This window comes from Somniosus microcephalus, unplaced genomic scaffold (genome assembly GCF_052327205.1).
Source record: "Somniosus microcephalus isolate GS21.2 unplaced genomic scaffold, FLI_Smic_1.0 unresolved_chr3, whole genome shotgun sequence".
In the NCBI taxonomy this organism is placed as follows: Eukaryota; Metazoa; Chordata; class Chondrichthyes; order Squaliformes; family Somniosidae; genus Somniosus; species Somniosus microcephalus.
Window position 1 is genome coordinate 30,330,476 of NW_028225181.1, and position 14,510 is coordinate 30,344,985.

Sequence of the window (14,510 nt, forward strand, 5' to 3'; positions counted from 1 at the left end):
CCGCCACCTCTGGTGATCCCTTGCAGTTCCTGTGACTTCTTAGGATAACAGAACGACAGACAAAATAAAATGGTTTGTGATTTTCCCTTTTATGGTTCTCTTCCTAAATGTCTTAAAGGTATATTTTTTAAAATTCATTTAAAAGTTATATGTAACTCCTACAAATCCTCCCGTGCCCTCCACCTCCTTAATACCAGGGTTGCATGTTTGTGTAAAGGTACTCACTTCACTCGATAGCTCAACAAAAATATTGAAATATTACAATTTTTAAACCTTTTAAGCATTTCAGAGCCTCTTTAAAAGCATTTGGATTCAAGCCCTGGTTGAAACTTGTTTACATAAGGGTAAAAGTGGCTTTTGCTTCTGTTTCTTCAAAATCATATTCAGAACTTAGGGGGGGAAATGATTTTAATACTCAATTTTTGTGAAAAGTTCATTAAAAATCTTTAAATTATTTCAAGTCCCATTGCAGCTTTGACAGAAGAAGTTACTCCAAGTTTCTCTTTCACCCTTCAACATTGTCGTTAAAGATACAACAAAATAAATCCAAATGGAGCTCATATTAAAAAGTGAATTATGTGGTTAAGCTTGCTAAGAAGATGGCGAGGTTATCTTTCCCCAGCCTGCGCAATGAGTTGCGATGACTGCTGTACTTGCCCTGGGAGTATTTGATGGGACAGTGTAGAGAGAGTTTTAATCTTTATCTTGTGGTGGTTCCACCGGGTGTCCCTTACTATGTATATAAATAATTCCCTTTAACTTACCTTTGTATGTGCATAACTTACCTGTTTGGGCCGTTGCCCCTTTAACTTACCTGTTTGGGCCATTGCCCCTTTAAAACGTGCCCTAGCGCACTGACGTCACGTGACGCACCTAAACGCGTCAGCCACGTTCGGCCGTCCGCTTCCACGACGGTCGCAATGGCCAGCCTCAGTGCCGGGTAGACGCATCGAAGTATCGGCGCGGGTCATGTGGCCGCCCCGAGGGTGGGTGAACACGCAGACGTCACGACGCGGTCAGTTGACGCCAGAATCGCGGGAAAACATAGCTGAGCGTCATGACATTATCATGCTATCCAGAGGACTGCGGACTCAGTCCTCATGGCTTCCCCGCTGGGGAAAGACCTACTTCACAGTGCTCCTGTATCCAGCCGCCTTACCTGCTGTATTTCGTCTGTTCTTGTAAATAAACAACTTCTAGATTGTAGTCCTGAAGTCGAACTCGATTATTTAGTAGTCATTCATCTGATACCTACCTAGGTGAACACGAACTGTTACATTGGTGACCCAACGATGTGAATACGGGAGCTCATCAACTGCTACATTGTTGACCCAACGATCTGACTCATCTGCACTGAAGATAGCCGACGAACACCAGTTCCTACATTGGCGACCCAGTCTTTGCAAACGTATTCGCAAAGGAAACGCAGCCAACAACACCTACATTGGAGATTGATTTTACTGAGTTAGAGCACGACCATCGGCAACCGTCGAACACAAACGCCAATGCCGACAACTGGTGAGTTTTGTGATCGTCTTTCAAAAAAGAAGCATCAGCTGTTTCACTGTCGCTACCACCATTCAGCGAGCTGCAACCGCCCTCGTGCTTTCTAAAGGTAGAAGCCCCATCCACCAGGGATATCGATGCGGCACAGACCACGCAATTGCTTACGGTCTCTGTATTCAATATTTCTACCGCCACACGGTTCGTCTGCATCTACGACATCTCCCAACGCAACAGCAAGCATTAATCCCTCCAAGTGCGGGGTCCACAGGTTTTCGAGCCCACAAGGTCGGAGCGCGCCCCCGCGGAGATACCACGAGGACTCGCTCCTCTCGAAACACGAGGACTCGCTCCTCTCGAAACACGAGGACCTGCTCCTCTCGAAACACGAGGACCTGCTCCTCCCGATACAAAAGGACCGATCCTTCGCAAACCACGGGGACTCGCTCCTCTCGAAACATGAGGACCCGCTCCTCCTGAAACAAAAGGACCCATCCCTCGTGAACCACGTGGACTCGCTCCACTTGAAACACGAGGACCCATACCTCAGGAATCACGAGGACCCATCCCTCGTGAAGCACGAGGACCCATTCCTCATGAAACACGAAGATTCATGCCCGGCCGACGACGCACCAGCTCATCAGCCTGCTGGTTGTGTTACCTACCATACTTTTCGGCGAGACAAGAAGCATGCCGCCCTCCCTGCTGTTTTCTCCAATAGCAAGAACAACTACAATTGTTGCCGCCCTCCAGGCAGAGTTTATCCCTAGCGAAATTAACAACAACCCGGACCATTGCCGCCATTTCTCCAGTTTTCTCCTTAACAAACGCAAGCATCTACTGAAGCTGCAAACATCGACGATGGGTCCAACGGGCATCCTGCGGCCGCGATTTGCCACGTGAAGTTTGCTGTCCTCACCAAACACTGATCAACGCAGCAAAGTTTCACCCTCCATTGTGTTATCATCGTAGCACTATGGCACGCACCGTTCCGTGCGTTCCAGCCTCCCAAGGAGTTCACTCACCTGTCGGCAAATTCACCGACCTCGCCTGTCAAGTCCTTCTGGATCGCTCGTTTGACATTCCTGCAGATTTCGTCAGAACATGGAGTTGTTTCACCATCAACGGAGACATCGCCCGCGTCCGCCCAACCCGCCTGTCACTCTGACAAGGCCTGCTGTTTCGCACATCTCCGTGGTCTTTCGCCTGATGGGTATGTTTTATTCACCATGACGTGCGCAAGGATTCGCTTATGACCAGCATCTTCAGACCTGGTTCACCGAGTCGAGACAGCACGCCCGCCGAGACTGCTAACTCGTCAGACCATCTCATCTTTGGACTTTCGTTAAAGCGAATTCATGGGGGGGCGCATGTGGCGGTTCCAGCGGGTGTCCCTTACTATGTATATACATAATTCCCTTTAACTTACCTTTGTATGTACATAACTTACCTGTTTGGCCGTTGCCACTTTAAGACGCGCCCTAGCGCGCTGACGTCACATCACGTATCATGTGACGCACCTAAACACGTCGGCTGCAGGCCAATAAAGTCCCGCACAGGAGACTGGTCAAGAAGGTAAGAGCCCATGGAATCCAGGGTGCCTTGGCACATTGGATACAAAACTGGCTTAGTGGCAGAAGGCAGAGGGTGATGGTCGAAGGTTGTTTTTGTGACTGGAAGCCTGTGGCCAGTGGGGTACCACAGGGATCGGTGCTGGGTCCCTTGCTGTTTGTGGTCTACATTAATGACTTGGATATGAATGTAAAGGGTATGATCAGTAAGTTCGCGGATGATACAAAAATTGGTAGGGTGGTAAATAGCGAGGAGGGTAGCCTCAGTCTGCAGGACGATATAGATGGGTTGGTCAGATGGGCGGAACAGTGGCAAATGGAATTTAACCCGGAAAAGTGCGAGGTGATGCACTTTGGGGGGACTAACAAGGCAAAGGATTACACAATGAATGGAAAGACCCTAGGCAAGACGGAGGGTCAGAGGGATCTGGGTGTGCAAGTACACAGATCCCTGAAGGCGGCGGAACAGGTGGATAAGGTGGTAAAAAAGGCATATGGGATACTTGCCTTCATTAGCCGAGGCATTGAATATAAGAGCAAGGAGGTTATGATGGAGCTGTATAAAACACTGGTTAGGCCACAGCTGGAATACTGTGTGCAGTTCTGGTCGCCACACTACAGGAAGGATGTGATCGCGTTAGAGAGGGTGCAGAGGAGGTTCACCAGGATGTTACCAGGGCTGGAGCGCTTCAGCTATGAAGAGAGACTGGGCAGATTGGGTTTGTTTTCCTTGGAGCTGAGGAGGCTGAGGGGGGACATGATTGAGGTGTACAAAATTATGAGGGGCACAGATAGGATGGATGCTGAGGAGCTTTTTCCCTTAGTAGAGGGGTCAATAACTAGGGGGCATTGATTCAAGGTAAAGGGCGGGAGGTTTAGAGGGGATTTGAGAAAGAACTTTTTCACCCAGAGGGTGGTTGGAGTCTGGAAATCACTGCCTGAAAGGGTTGTGGAGGCAGAAACCCTCACAACATTTAAGAAGCATTTGGATGTGCACTTGAAATGCCATAGCATACAAGGCTACGGGCCAAATGCTGGAATATGGGATTAGATTAGACAGGGCTTGATGGCCGGCGCGGACACGATGGGCCCAAGGGCCTCTATCCGTGCTGTATTACTCTATGACTCTATGACTCTATGACTCTATTTCGGCCGTTCACTCCCTCGACGGTCGCAACGGCCAGCCACAGTGCCGGGTGCCTCTCCTGCTCCCGCGACTTCGGCTGCAACGGCCAGCCTCAGTACCGGGTACCTCCCGCGCTCGCGACTTCGGCTGAAACGGCCAGCCTCAGTGCCAGGTGGACGCGTGGACGTATCGTCGCGGGTCACGTGACCGCCCCAAGCACGGGCGAACGCGCTGACGTCACGACGCGGTCACGTGACGCCCGAAGCGCTTGAAAATACAGCAGAGCGTGATGACGTCATCACGCTATCCAGAGGACTGCGGACTCAGTCCTCATGGCGTCCCCGCTGGGGAAAGACCTGCTTCATGGTGCTCCTGCATCCAGCCGCCTTACCTGCTGTATTTCGCCTGTTCTTGTAAATCAACAACTTCTAGATTGTTCTCCTGAAGTCGAACTCGATTATTTAGCAGTAATTCGTCCGATACCTACCGAGGTGAACACGAACTGCTGCAATCTAACCCGTGCTGTCTTTGCCCTTGGAATGTTTCATTGGGACAGGGTACAGCGAGCTTTAATCTTTATCTAACACGTGCTGTCCTTGCCCTGGGTGTGTCTGATGGGACATGTCAGACGGAGTTCTACTTTGCATCCCGGGTGATTGGGTATTGGGCCCCTCCGCCCTTTCCAGCTCACTGTGAATTTATGTGCGCAGGATCTTATCGGTTGCCGCACGGCCGAGAACTTTCCAGGGAACATTACTCAGCAGGTCAGGCAGAATCTTTGGAGAGAGAAACAGAGTTAATGTTTCAGGTCGATGACCTTTCATCAGAACTGGAAAATGTTACAGATGTAACAGATTTTGAGCAAGTGCAGAGGCAGGGAAAGGGGGGGATGGGAGGAAGAACCAAAGGGAAGGTCTGTGCTGTACCTGTCCTGGGTGTGTTTGGTGGGATTGGGTAACGGGAGCTTTACTTGTGCTGTACTTGCCTTGGGAGAATTTGATGGCACTGTGCAGAGGGAGATTTACCCTATATATAACAGGTACTGCACCTCCGTGGAAATGTTTGATAAGGCAGTGTAAAAGTAGCTATGCCCTTTATCTAACGCATGCTGTACCTGCTCTTGGAGTATTTGATGGGGCAGTGAAGAAGAACATTTAATCTATTACATTACATAGCATTTGCAGCACAGACATAGGCCATTCGGCCTTACAGGTCCATGCCAGTGTTCATGCTCCACACGAGCCTCCTCCCACTCTAATTCATCAAACATCCTTCTATTCCTTTCTTCCTCATGTACTAATCCAGCTTCCCCTCAAATGCACCGATATTATTCGCCTGAAATGCTCCATGTGGTAGCGAGTTCCACATACCACTCTCTGGGTAAAGATGTTTCTCCTGAATTCTTCGTTGGGTTTATTAGTGACTATCTGATATTGATGGCCATTACATAATCGAACCCCTGCATTTGCCCTGGGAGTGTTTGATGGGACAATGTAGAGTGAGATTAACTCTGTATCTAACCCGTGCTGTACCTGCCCTGGGAGTGTTTGATGGGACAGTGCAGAGGAAGCTTCACTCTGTATCTAACCCGTTCCGTACCAGCCCTGGGAGAGTTTGATGGGGCAGTGTAGAGGGAGCTTTACTCTGTATCTAAACCGTTCATACCAGCCCTGGAAGAGTTTGATGGGACATTGTAGAGGGAGCTTTACTCTGTATCTAACTGGTGCTATACGTGCCATGGGAGTGTTTGATGGGGACAGTGAAGTGGGAGATTCAATCTGTATCTATCGCGTGCTGTACCTGCCCTTGGAGTGTTTAATAGGACTGTGTAGAGGGAGCTTTACTCTTTATCTAGCCTGTGCTTTACCTGCCTGTGAGTGTTACCCCACCCGCCGGCTCATACCCAACCCGGTAGTTACCGCCCCAGCGCCGTTTAACCCTCCCCCCGCCATTTTATTCCACCATCTCTAACTCTCTGCTGTCGGTAATCTGCCGTTTTTATCCCCCCTGTGAATTCCTCCCCTCCGCTGTCTAATCCCCCCTCCCTGTTTATCTCCATCCCCACTGTATAATAATCCTGTATAATATGCCCTGTATAATGTCCCATGAAACGCTCTTCTACCCCTTTTATAATACCCCTGTACACTATACCCCTGTGAAACCCCCTGCATACTATACCCCTGTGACTCACCCCTGTAATCTATACACCAGTGACACCCCCTGTATACTATACCCCTGTGACACCCTGCTGTATACATTAGCCCAATGTCACATCTAATGTTATACTCCAGTGACACCCCCCTGTATATTATACCCCTGTGGCACTCCCTGCATACTATAGCCCTGTGACACACCCCTGTATACTATACACCTGTGATACCCCCTGCATAATATAGCCCTGTGACACTCCCCTGTATACTATACTCCAGTGACACCCCCCTGTACACTATACCCATTTGACACCGCCTCTATACTATACCCCTGTAACACCCCCTGTATACTATACCCCTGTGACACCCCCTGCACACTATAACCCTGTGACACCCCCTAAGGACACTGTACCCCTGTGACAATAACCTGTATACTATAGCCCAATGACACACCCAATGTATACTCTACACCCATGATAACCCCCTGTATAGTATAGCCCAATGACACACCCCCTGTATACTATAATCCTGTGAAACCTCCCTGTATACTATACCACAGTGACATTCCCCTATATACTTTATATACTTGTAACACCACCCTGTATACTATACCCCACTGACACCCCCGTGAATATTATACCCCTGTGACATTCCCCCTGTATGCTGTACCCCTTTGACAACTCCCTGTATACTATACACCTGACACCGCCTTTATACTATACCCATGTGACACCCCCTGTACACTAAACCACTTTGACTCTCCCCTGTATATTATAGCCCAATGACACACCCAATGTATACGATAGTCTAGTGACACCCCCCTGTACACTATACCCCTTCGACACCACCCTGTATACTACACCCCGTGACACCCCACTGTATCCTCTACCCCTGTGACACCCCACCTGTTTATTATACCCCTGTGACAACCCCACTGTACACTAAAACCCTGTGACACACATCTGTATACTATACCCCTGTGACATCCCCTTTATACTATACCTCTGTGACAGCCCAACTGTATATTATAACCATGTGACACCCGCTGTATACTATAGCCCTGTGACACCACCCTGTATTCTATTTCCCTTGGACACTCCCCTGTATTCTATAGCCCAATGATACACCCCCTGTATACTATATCACCATGACACCCCACTGTGTACTATGCCCCTGTGATACCTCCCTGTAAGCTATACCCCTGTGATAACACCCCTGCATACTATGCCCCTGTGACATCCCCTGTATACTATACACCCTTGACAACCTCCTGTATACTATGTCCCTGTGACACCCCCGGTATACTGTACCCCTGTGATAACCCCTGTAAAATATACCTCTGTGACACCCCCGGTACACTATACCCCTGTGACACTCCCCTGTCTACTACAGCCCAATGGCACACTCAATGTATGTTATAACCCTGTGTTAACCCCCTGTACACTATACCCCTGTGGCACTCCCTGTATACATTAGCCCAATGACATACCCCTATACTATACCCCGGTGATACCCCCCGTAAACTATACCCCTGTGATATCCCCTGTATACTATACCCCTGAGCTACCACCTGTATACTATACCCCTGTGACACCCCCCTGTAAACTATACCACTGTGAAACTCCCCCTATATATTATAAAATTGAGACAACCCCATGTAAACTATAATTTGTGACACTCCCCTTTTATCCTATCACACTGTGACACCACCCGTATACTATAACCATGTGACAGCCCCCTGTATACTATACCACTGTGACACTCCTCATGTATATTTTACCCCTGTGCCACCCTACTGTATACTATACCACTGTGACACTTCCCCTGTATACTATACCATCGTGCCACCGACTGAATACTATACCCCTGTGAATCCCCCTGCACACTATACGCCTGTGACACCCCCTAAGTGCACTCTACCCCTGTGACACTAACCTCTATACTATAGCCCAATGACACACCCAATGTATACTATACACCTGTGATAGCCCCTTTATACTTTAGCCCAATGACACACCCCCTGTATACTACACCCTTGTGACACACCCCTGTACACTATACCCCTGTGACACCCCCTAAGTACACTCTACCGCTGTTACACCCCCCTGTATACCATAGCCCAATGACACACCCAATCTCTACTATACTCTCGTGACACCCACCCCGTACACTATAGCCCTGTGACACCCACCCGTATACTATACACTATACCTCTCTGACACCCCCTGTATATTCTACCACTGTAACATGCCCCCTGTATGCTATGCCCCTTTGACACCACCCTGTACAGCAAACACCTGTGACGCACCCTGTATAATATACCCCTGTGACACATCCCTGTACATTATACCCATGTGACAATCCCCTGTATACTATAGCCCAATGACACAACCAATGTATACGATACTCCAGTGACCTCCCCTGTACACTATAACCCTGTGACACCCCCCTGAATACTATACCACTGTTACACCCCTCTGCTTACCAGACCCCTGTGACACCCCCTGTACACTATATCCCTACGACACTCCCCTTTATACTAAAGCCCAATGACACACCCAGTGTATACTATATACTTGTGACAACCCCCTGTATACTATGCCTCTGTGACACCCCCTGTACACTATGTCCCTGTGATGCTCCCCTGTACACTATAGCCCAATGACACACCCAATGTATACTATACCCCTGTGACATCCCCCTGTATACTATACCTCTGTGTCACCCCACCTGTATATTATAACCCTGTGACACCCCCTGTATACAATGCCTCTGTGACACCCCCTGTACACTATGCCCCTGTATTGCTCCCCTGTACACTATAGCCCAATGACACACCCAATGTATACTATACCCCTGTGACATCCCCCTGTATACTATACCTCTGTGTCACCCCACCTGTATATTATAACCCTGTGACACCCCCTGAAGACAATGTCCCTTTGACACTCCCCTGTACACTATAGCCCACTGACACAACCCCTGTATACTATATCAACATGAAACCTCACTGTATAAAATACACCTGTGATAACTCCCTGTATACTATACCCCTGTGATAAAACCCCTGCATACAATACACCTGTGACACCCCTCTGTAGACTATACATCCTTGACAACCCCCTGTAGACCATGTCCCTGTAAAACGCCCCGGTATACTATACACCTGTGACATCCCCTGTAAGCTATACCCCTGTGACACCCGCCTGTACACTATACCCCTGTGACATTCCCGTGTCTACTATAGCCCAATGACACACCCAATGTATATTATACCCCTGTGTTAACCCCCTGTGCACTATACCCCTGTGAGACCCCCCTGTATACTATATTCCCAATGACACACCCCATGTATACTACACCCCTGTGACACCCCGCTGTAAACTATACATCTATGACACTCCCTGTACAATTTATCACGTGACACTCCCCTGTATATCATAGCCCAATGGCACACCCAATGTGTACTATACTCCCGTGGCAGACCCTTATACACTATAACCCTGTGACACCCCCTGTATACTCTAGCCCTGAGACATCCCCTGTATATTATGCCTCTGTGACAGCCCCTTGTGCAATATACCCCTGTGACATCGCACCTGTATATTATACCCCTATGACACTCCCCCGGTATACTATGGCCCTGTGACAAGCCCCTGCATACTATACCCCTGTGACACCACACCTGTATATTATATCCCGTGACAACCCCCTGTATACTAAACCCATGTATACTATACCACTGTGACACTCCCCCTATATTTTATACCCTCATGTCACCCCCATGTACATAATACCCCTGTGACACCCCCATATACTGTAAACTTGTGACACCCACTGTATGCTATACCATTGTGAAACCCCCTGTATACTATAACCCTGTGACACACCCCCTGTACACTATACCCCTGTGACACACCCCCTATATACTATACCCCTGTGACACCTCCCTTTACATTATACATCTATGCCACCCCCTTGTATACTATACACCTGTGACAACCCCCACTGTATACTATACCACTGTTACACCCCCCTGTATACTATACACCTGTGACACCCCCCTGTATACTATACTCCAGTGACACCCACTATAGAATATAGCCCTGTGACACCCCACCTGTATTCCATTCTCCCCTGTGGCATCCCCCTGTATACTATACCCCTGTGACACCCCCTGTACATTATACATCTATGCCACCCCTTGTATACTATACCCCTTTGACACCCCCACTTGTTTACTATACTTCTGTGATACCACTTTTTATAATAGAACCCTGTGACAGCCCCCCTGTATACTATACTCCAGTGACAACCCCTGTACAATATAGCCATGTGACACCCCCCGGTATTCTATTATCCCCTGTGACACCCCCCTGTATACTATACCCCTGTGACATCCCTTTATAAATTATACCCCTGTGACACCCTCCTGTACACTATAACCCTGGGACAACCCACCTGTATTCATTGATTCCCTGCGACAACCCCGCTCTATACTATAAACCAGTGACACCCCCTTGTTTACTTTACCCCTGTGACACCCCACCGCATGCTATACACTTGTGACACACCGCTGTACACTATATACCTGTGACACCCCCTCTGTATAAAATAAATCAATTACAGCCCCTGTTTACTATAACCCTGTGACACCCCCCTGTATCCTATACACCTGTGACACCCCCCTGTATATTTTAACCCTGTGACACCCCCCTGTATACTATACCCCTGTCACCCCCACTGTATACTATACCCCTGTGAAAGCCCCCTGTATACTATACCCCTGTGACAACCCCCTGTACATTATACCCCTGTGACACCCCCCTGTATGCTATACCCCTTGTGACACCCCCTGCATACTATAACCCTGTGACTCCCCGCTGTACACTATACCCCTATGACAACCCCCTGTATACTCTACCCCTGTGACACCCCCCTGTATACTATACCCCAGTGACACCCCCCTGTACACTATACACCTGTGACACCCCACGCCTGTACAATATACTGCTGTGAATCTACCACCCGCTGCCCCCTGGTACACTACACTGCATTAACCTTCCCCAACCCTCCCCATAATACCGCTGCATACTACACACCCTCGTGAAGCTCCCCCCACCCATGAAACTCCCCTTTAATCTCCACCTACAATTATCCCGGCATTGAAATACGCTGTTTAATCCCCCTGTCAATTCCCCCCACTTGTATTATTCCCCTCGTTTATCTCCACGTCACTCCCCCATATAATCCACCTGTATGCTACTCTTGTACAACATCTGCCCCTGTATAATTCACAGCTCCCTGTAAACATCGCTCTCTATATGTCTCCCTCTGTGAAACACCTTCCCTCCTCCGCCCGCTGGAGCGGTGGACTTGTGAGGGAGCAGCGGCTGAGGGTGAAAATAAGTGTCGGTGATTTTCAGGCCCAGTCGAGCAGTGGCATCAGCAAGACATAGGTAATTATGTATAAAAATTGCAGGAAGCTACTTTAGAAGAAACCACTCTTTGTTTATTGAGAAAGACACAGAAAATACTTTGATTAAAATGATAATGAACAAATCGATTTGGTTTGAATGTTTGAAATAAGAGATTAAAAATTGAGACTACAATGAAGTTCGTTTTTCACTTTTAATTGCGAAGTACGTAATAAATTCAAAACTTTTCGTGATAAGAGCAGGGATTAATTTTGTGGAGAATGGCCTGCTGAGTATTTTCAGCATTTTCTGTTGTTTTTAAAGGTTTATTTCTGTTAAGTCATAGCTTTCCTTACATTTTTGTTTATAATTCAGTGACACAAATTCTGTATGTGTTTTTCTACACTTGTGAACAAGTGCTGCATTTCTGACCTGTTACAGGGGTGGTGTGCAAGTTCAAGAAGACCACGTTTATTAATGGAAGTGATTGAAGTTGAAAATATGGATACCGATTTTGTTCGCTTCTTTTTAATACTGCAAATTAAAGAAGTACAGCACTTTACATTTGTTGACATTTTGGTTGCATTGTAATTAATATTCTAATAACTTACGTGGACGTACTATGTGGATGGAATATAACATAGGGAAATGTGAATTTATCCACTTTGGTAGGAAAAGTACAAATGCAGAGTATTTTTTAAATGGTGAGAGATTGGGAAATGTTGTTGTTCAGAGGGAACTGTGTGTCCTTCTACACGAATCACCGAAAGGTAACCTGCAGGTACAGCAAGCGATTAGGAAAGCAAATGGTATGTTGGCCTTCATTACAAGTGGATTTGAGTATATAAAAATAAAGACGTCTTACAGCAATTATATCGAGCCCTGGTGAGACCACACCGATTGTATTCTGTACAGTTTCGTTCGCCTTATTTAAGGAAGCATATACTTGTCAAAGAGGGAGTGCGACGAAGGTTCAGAAGACTTGTTCTTGGGGTCGGGGATTGTCCTATGAGGAGATATTCAGTAGACTAGGCCTATATTCTACAAAGTTTAGAAGAATGAGAGGTGATCTCATTGAAACATACAAAATTCTTTTAGGGCTTGACAGGGTAGATGCAGGGAGGATGTTTACTCTGGCTGTGGAATCTAAAACCAGGGGACACAGTCTCAGAATAAGGGGTTGGCCATTTAGGACTGAGGTGAGGAGAAATTTCTTCACTCAGAGGATGGTGAATCTCTGAAATTCTCTAGCCCAGAGGGCTGTGGAGACTCAGGCGTTGTGTATATTCAAGACAGGGATTGATAGATTTGTAAATATTGAGGGAATCAAGGGATATAAGGATAGTGCAGGAAAGTGGAGTTGAGGTAGCAGATCAGCCGTGATCATATTGAATGGCCGAGCAGGCCCGAAGGGCCAAATGGCCGACTCTTGGTCTTATTTCTTATGATCTTAAACCTCCCTAACTACTGTCCCATCAAACAATTGCAGGCAGGCGCTCAAAAGTAAAATACTGCGGATGCTGGAAATCCGAAATTAAAACATTAAATGCTGGAAATACTCAGCAGGTGAAGCAACATCTATGGAGAGAGAAACAGAGTTAACGTTTCAGGTCGTAGACCTTTCATTGGAACAGGCAGGTACACATGGGTTAGATACAGCGTAATGCTCCATTCACTTTAACACACTGATTTACCTCGACTTTAATCCTCTCGTACATATCCCAAACCCTACAATGCAACAGACCGATATACCCCACACACCTCACTTTCCAATCTGATATACCCCATAACCCTCAATCTAACACTCTGAGATACCTCGTTACAATCTGATATACCCAGGACCCCTTACTGAAACACTCTGATAAACCCCACACCCCTGACTGTAACTCTGATATACCCCACATCCCTCACTGTAACAGTCTCTGATATACACCAAACCCCTCGCTGTAACACTCAGATATAAACCCACTTCCCTGCCTATAACACTCTGATATACCCCACAAACTCCTCACGGTAACACACCGATATACTCCACAGCATTCACTTGAACATTCTGATATACCCCTCATTTTAATACTCTCTTGCATATCCCAAAGCTCCCACTGTAACAGGCTCTATACCCCACTCACTTCCTTTTAGCATTCTGATATACCCACACCACTGTCTTAAATACTCTCTTACATATCCCAAACCTCTCACTGTAACAGACCGATATACCCCACTCCCCTCACTGTAACACTCTGATATACACCACACAGCTCACTGTAATCCTCTGATATACCCCACTCCACTCACTGTAACATTGATGTACCTCACACCCCTCAATGTAATAATCTGATATACTCACAGCCCTCACTGTAACAATCTGATATACCCCACACCCCTCACTCTAACATAGATATACCCCACACCCCTCACTGTAACACTCTGATATACACCACACGATTTACTATAACTCTTTGATATACCCACACACCTCACTGCATCACGCTTGATATACCCCACAACCCAAACTGTAATCCTCTCTTACATATTGATATACCCCACACCACTCACTTTTGTCTGCCACTTTAATGCCATGGGCTTCAATTTTGTTATTATGTAGTCATTTTCAAGCACCTTTTGTAAGGATAGCGAAATTTGGAAAGTGGGAGTAGTATCATTCATGCAACTATAGAATTTCTGATCCAAGTTGTGTTGACAATTTGTTTAGTGTACTTGACGCCCCACTCTGATCATATGC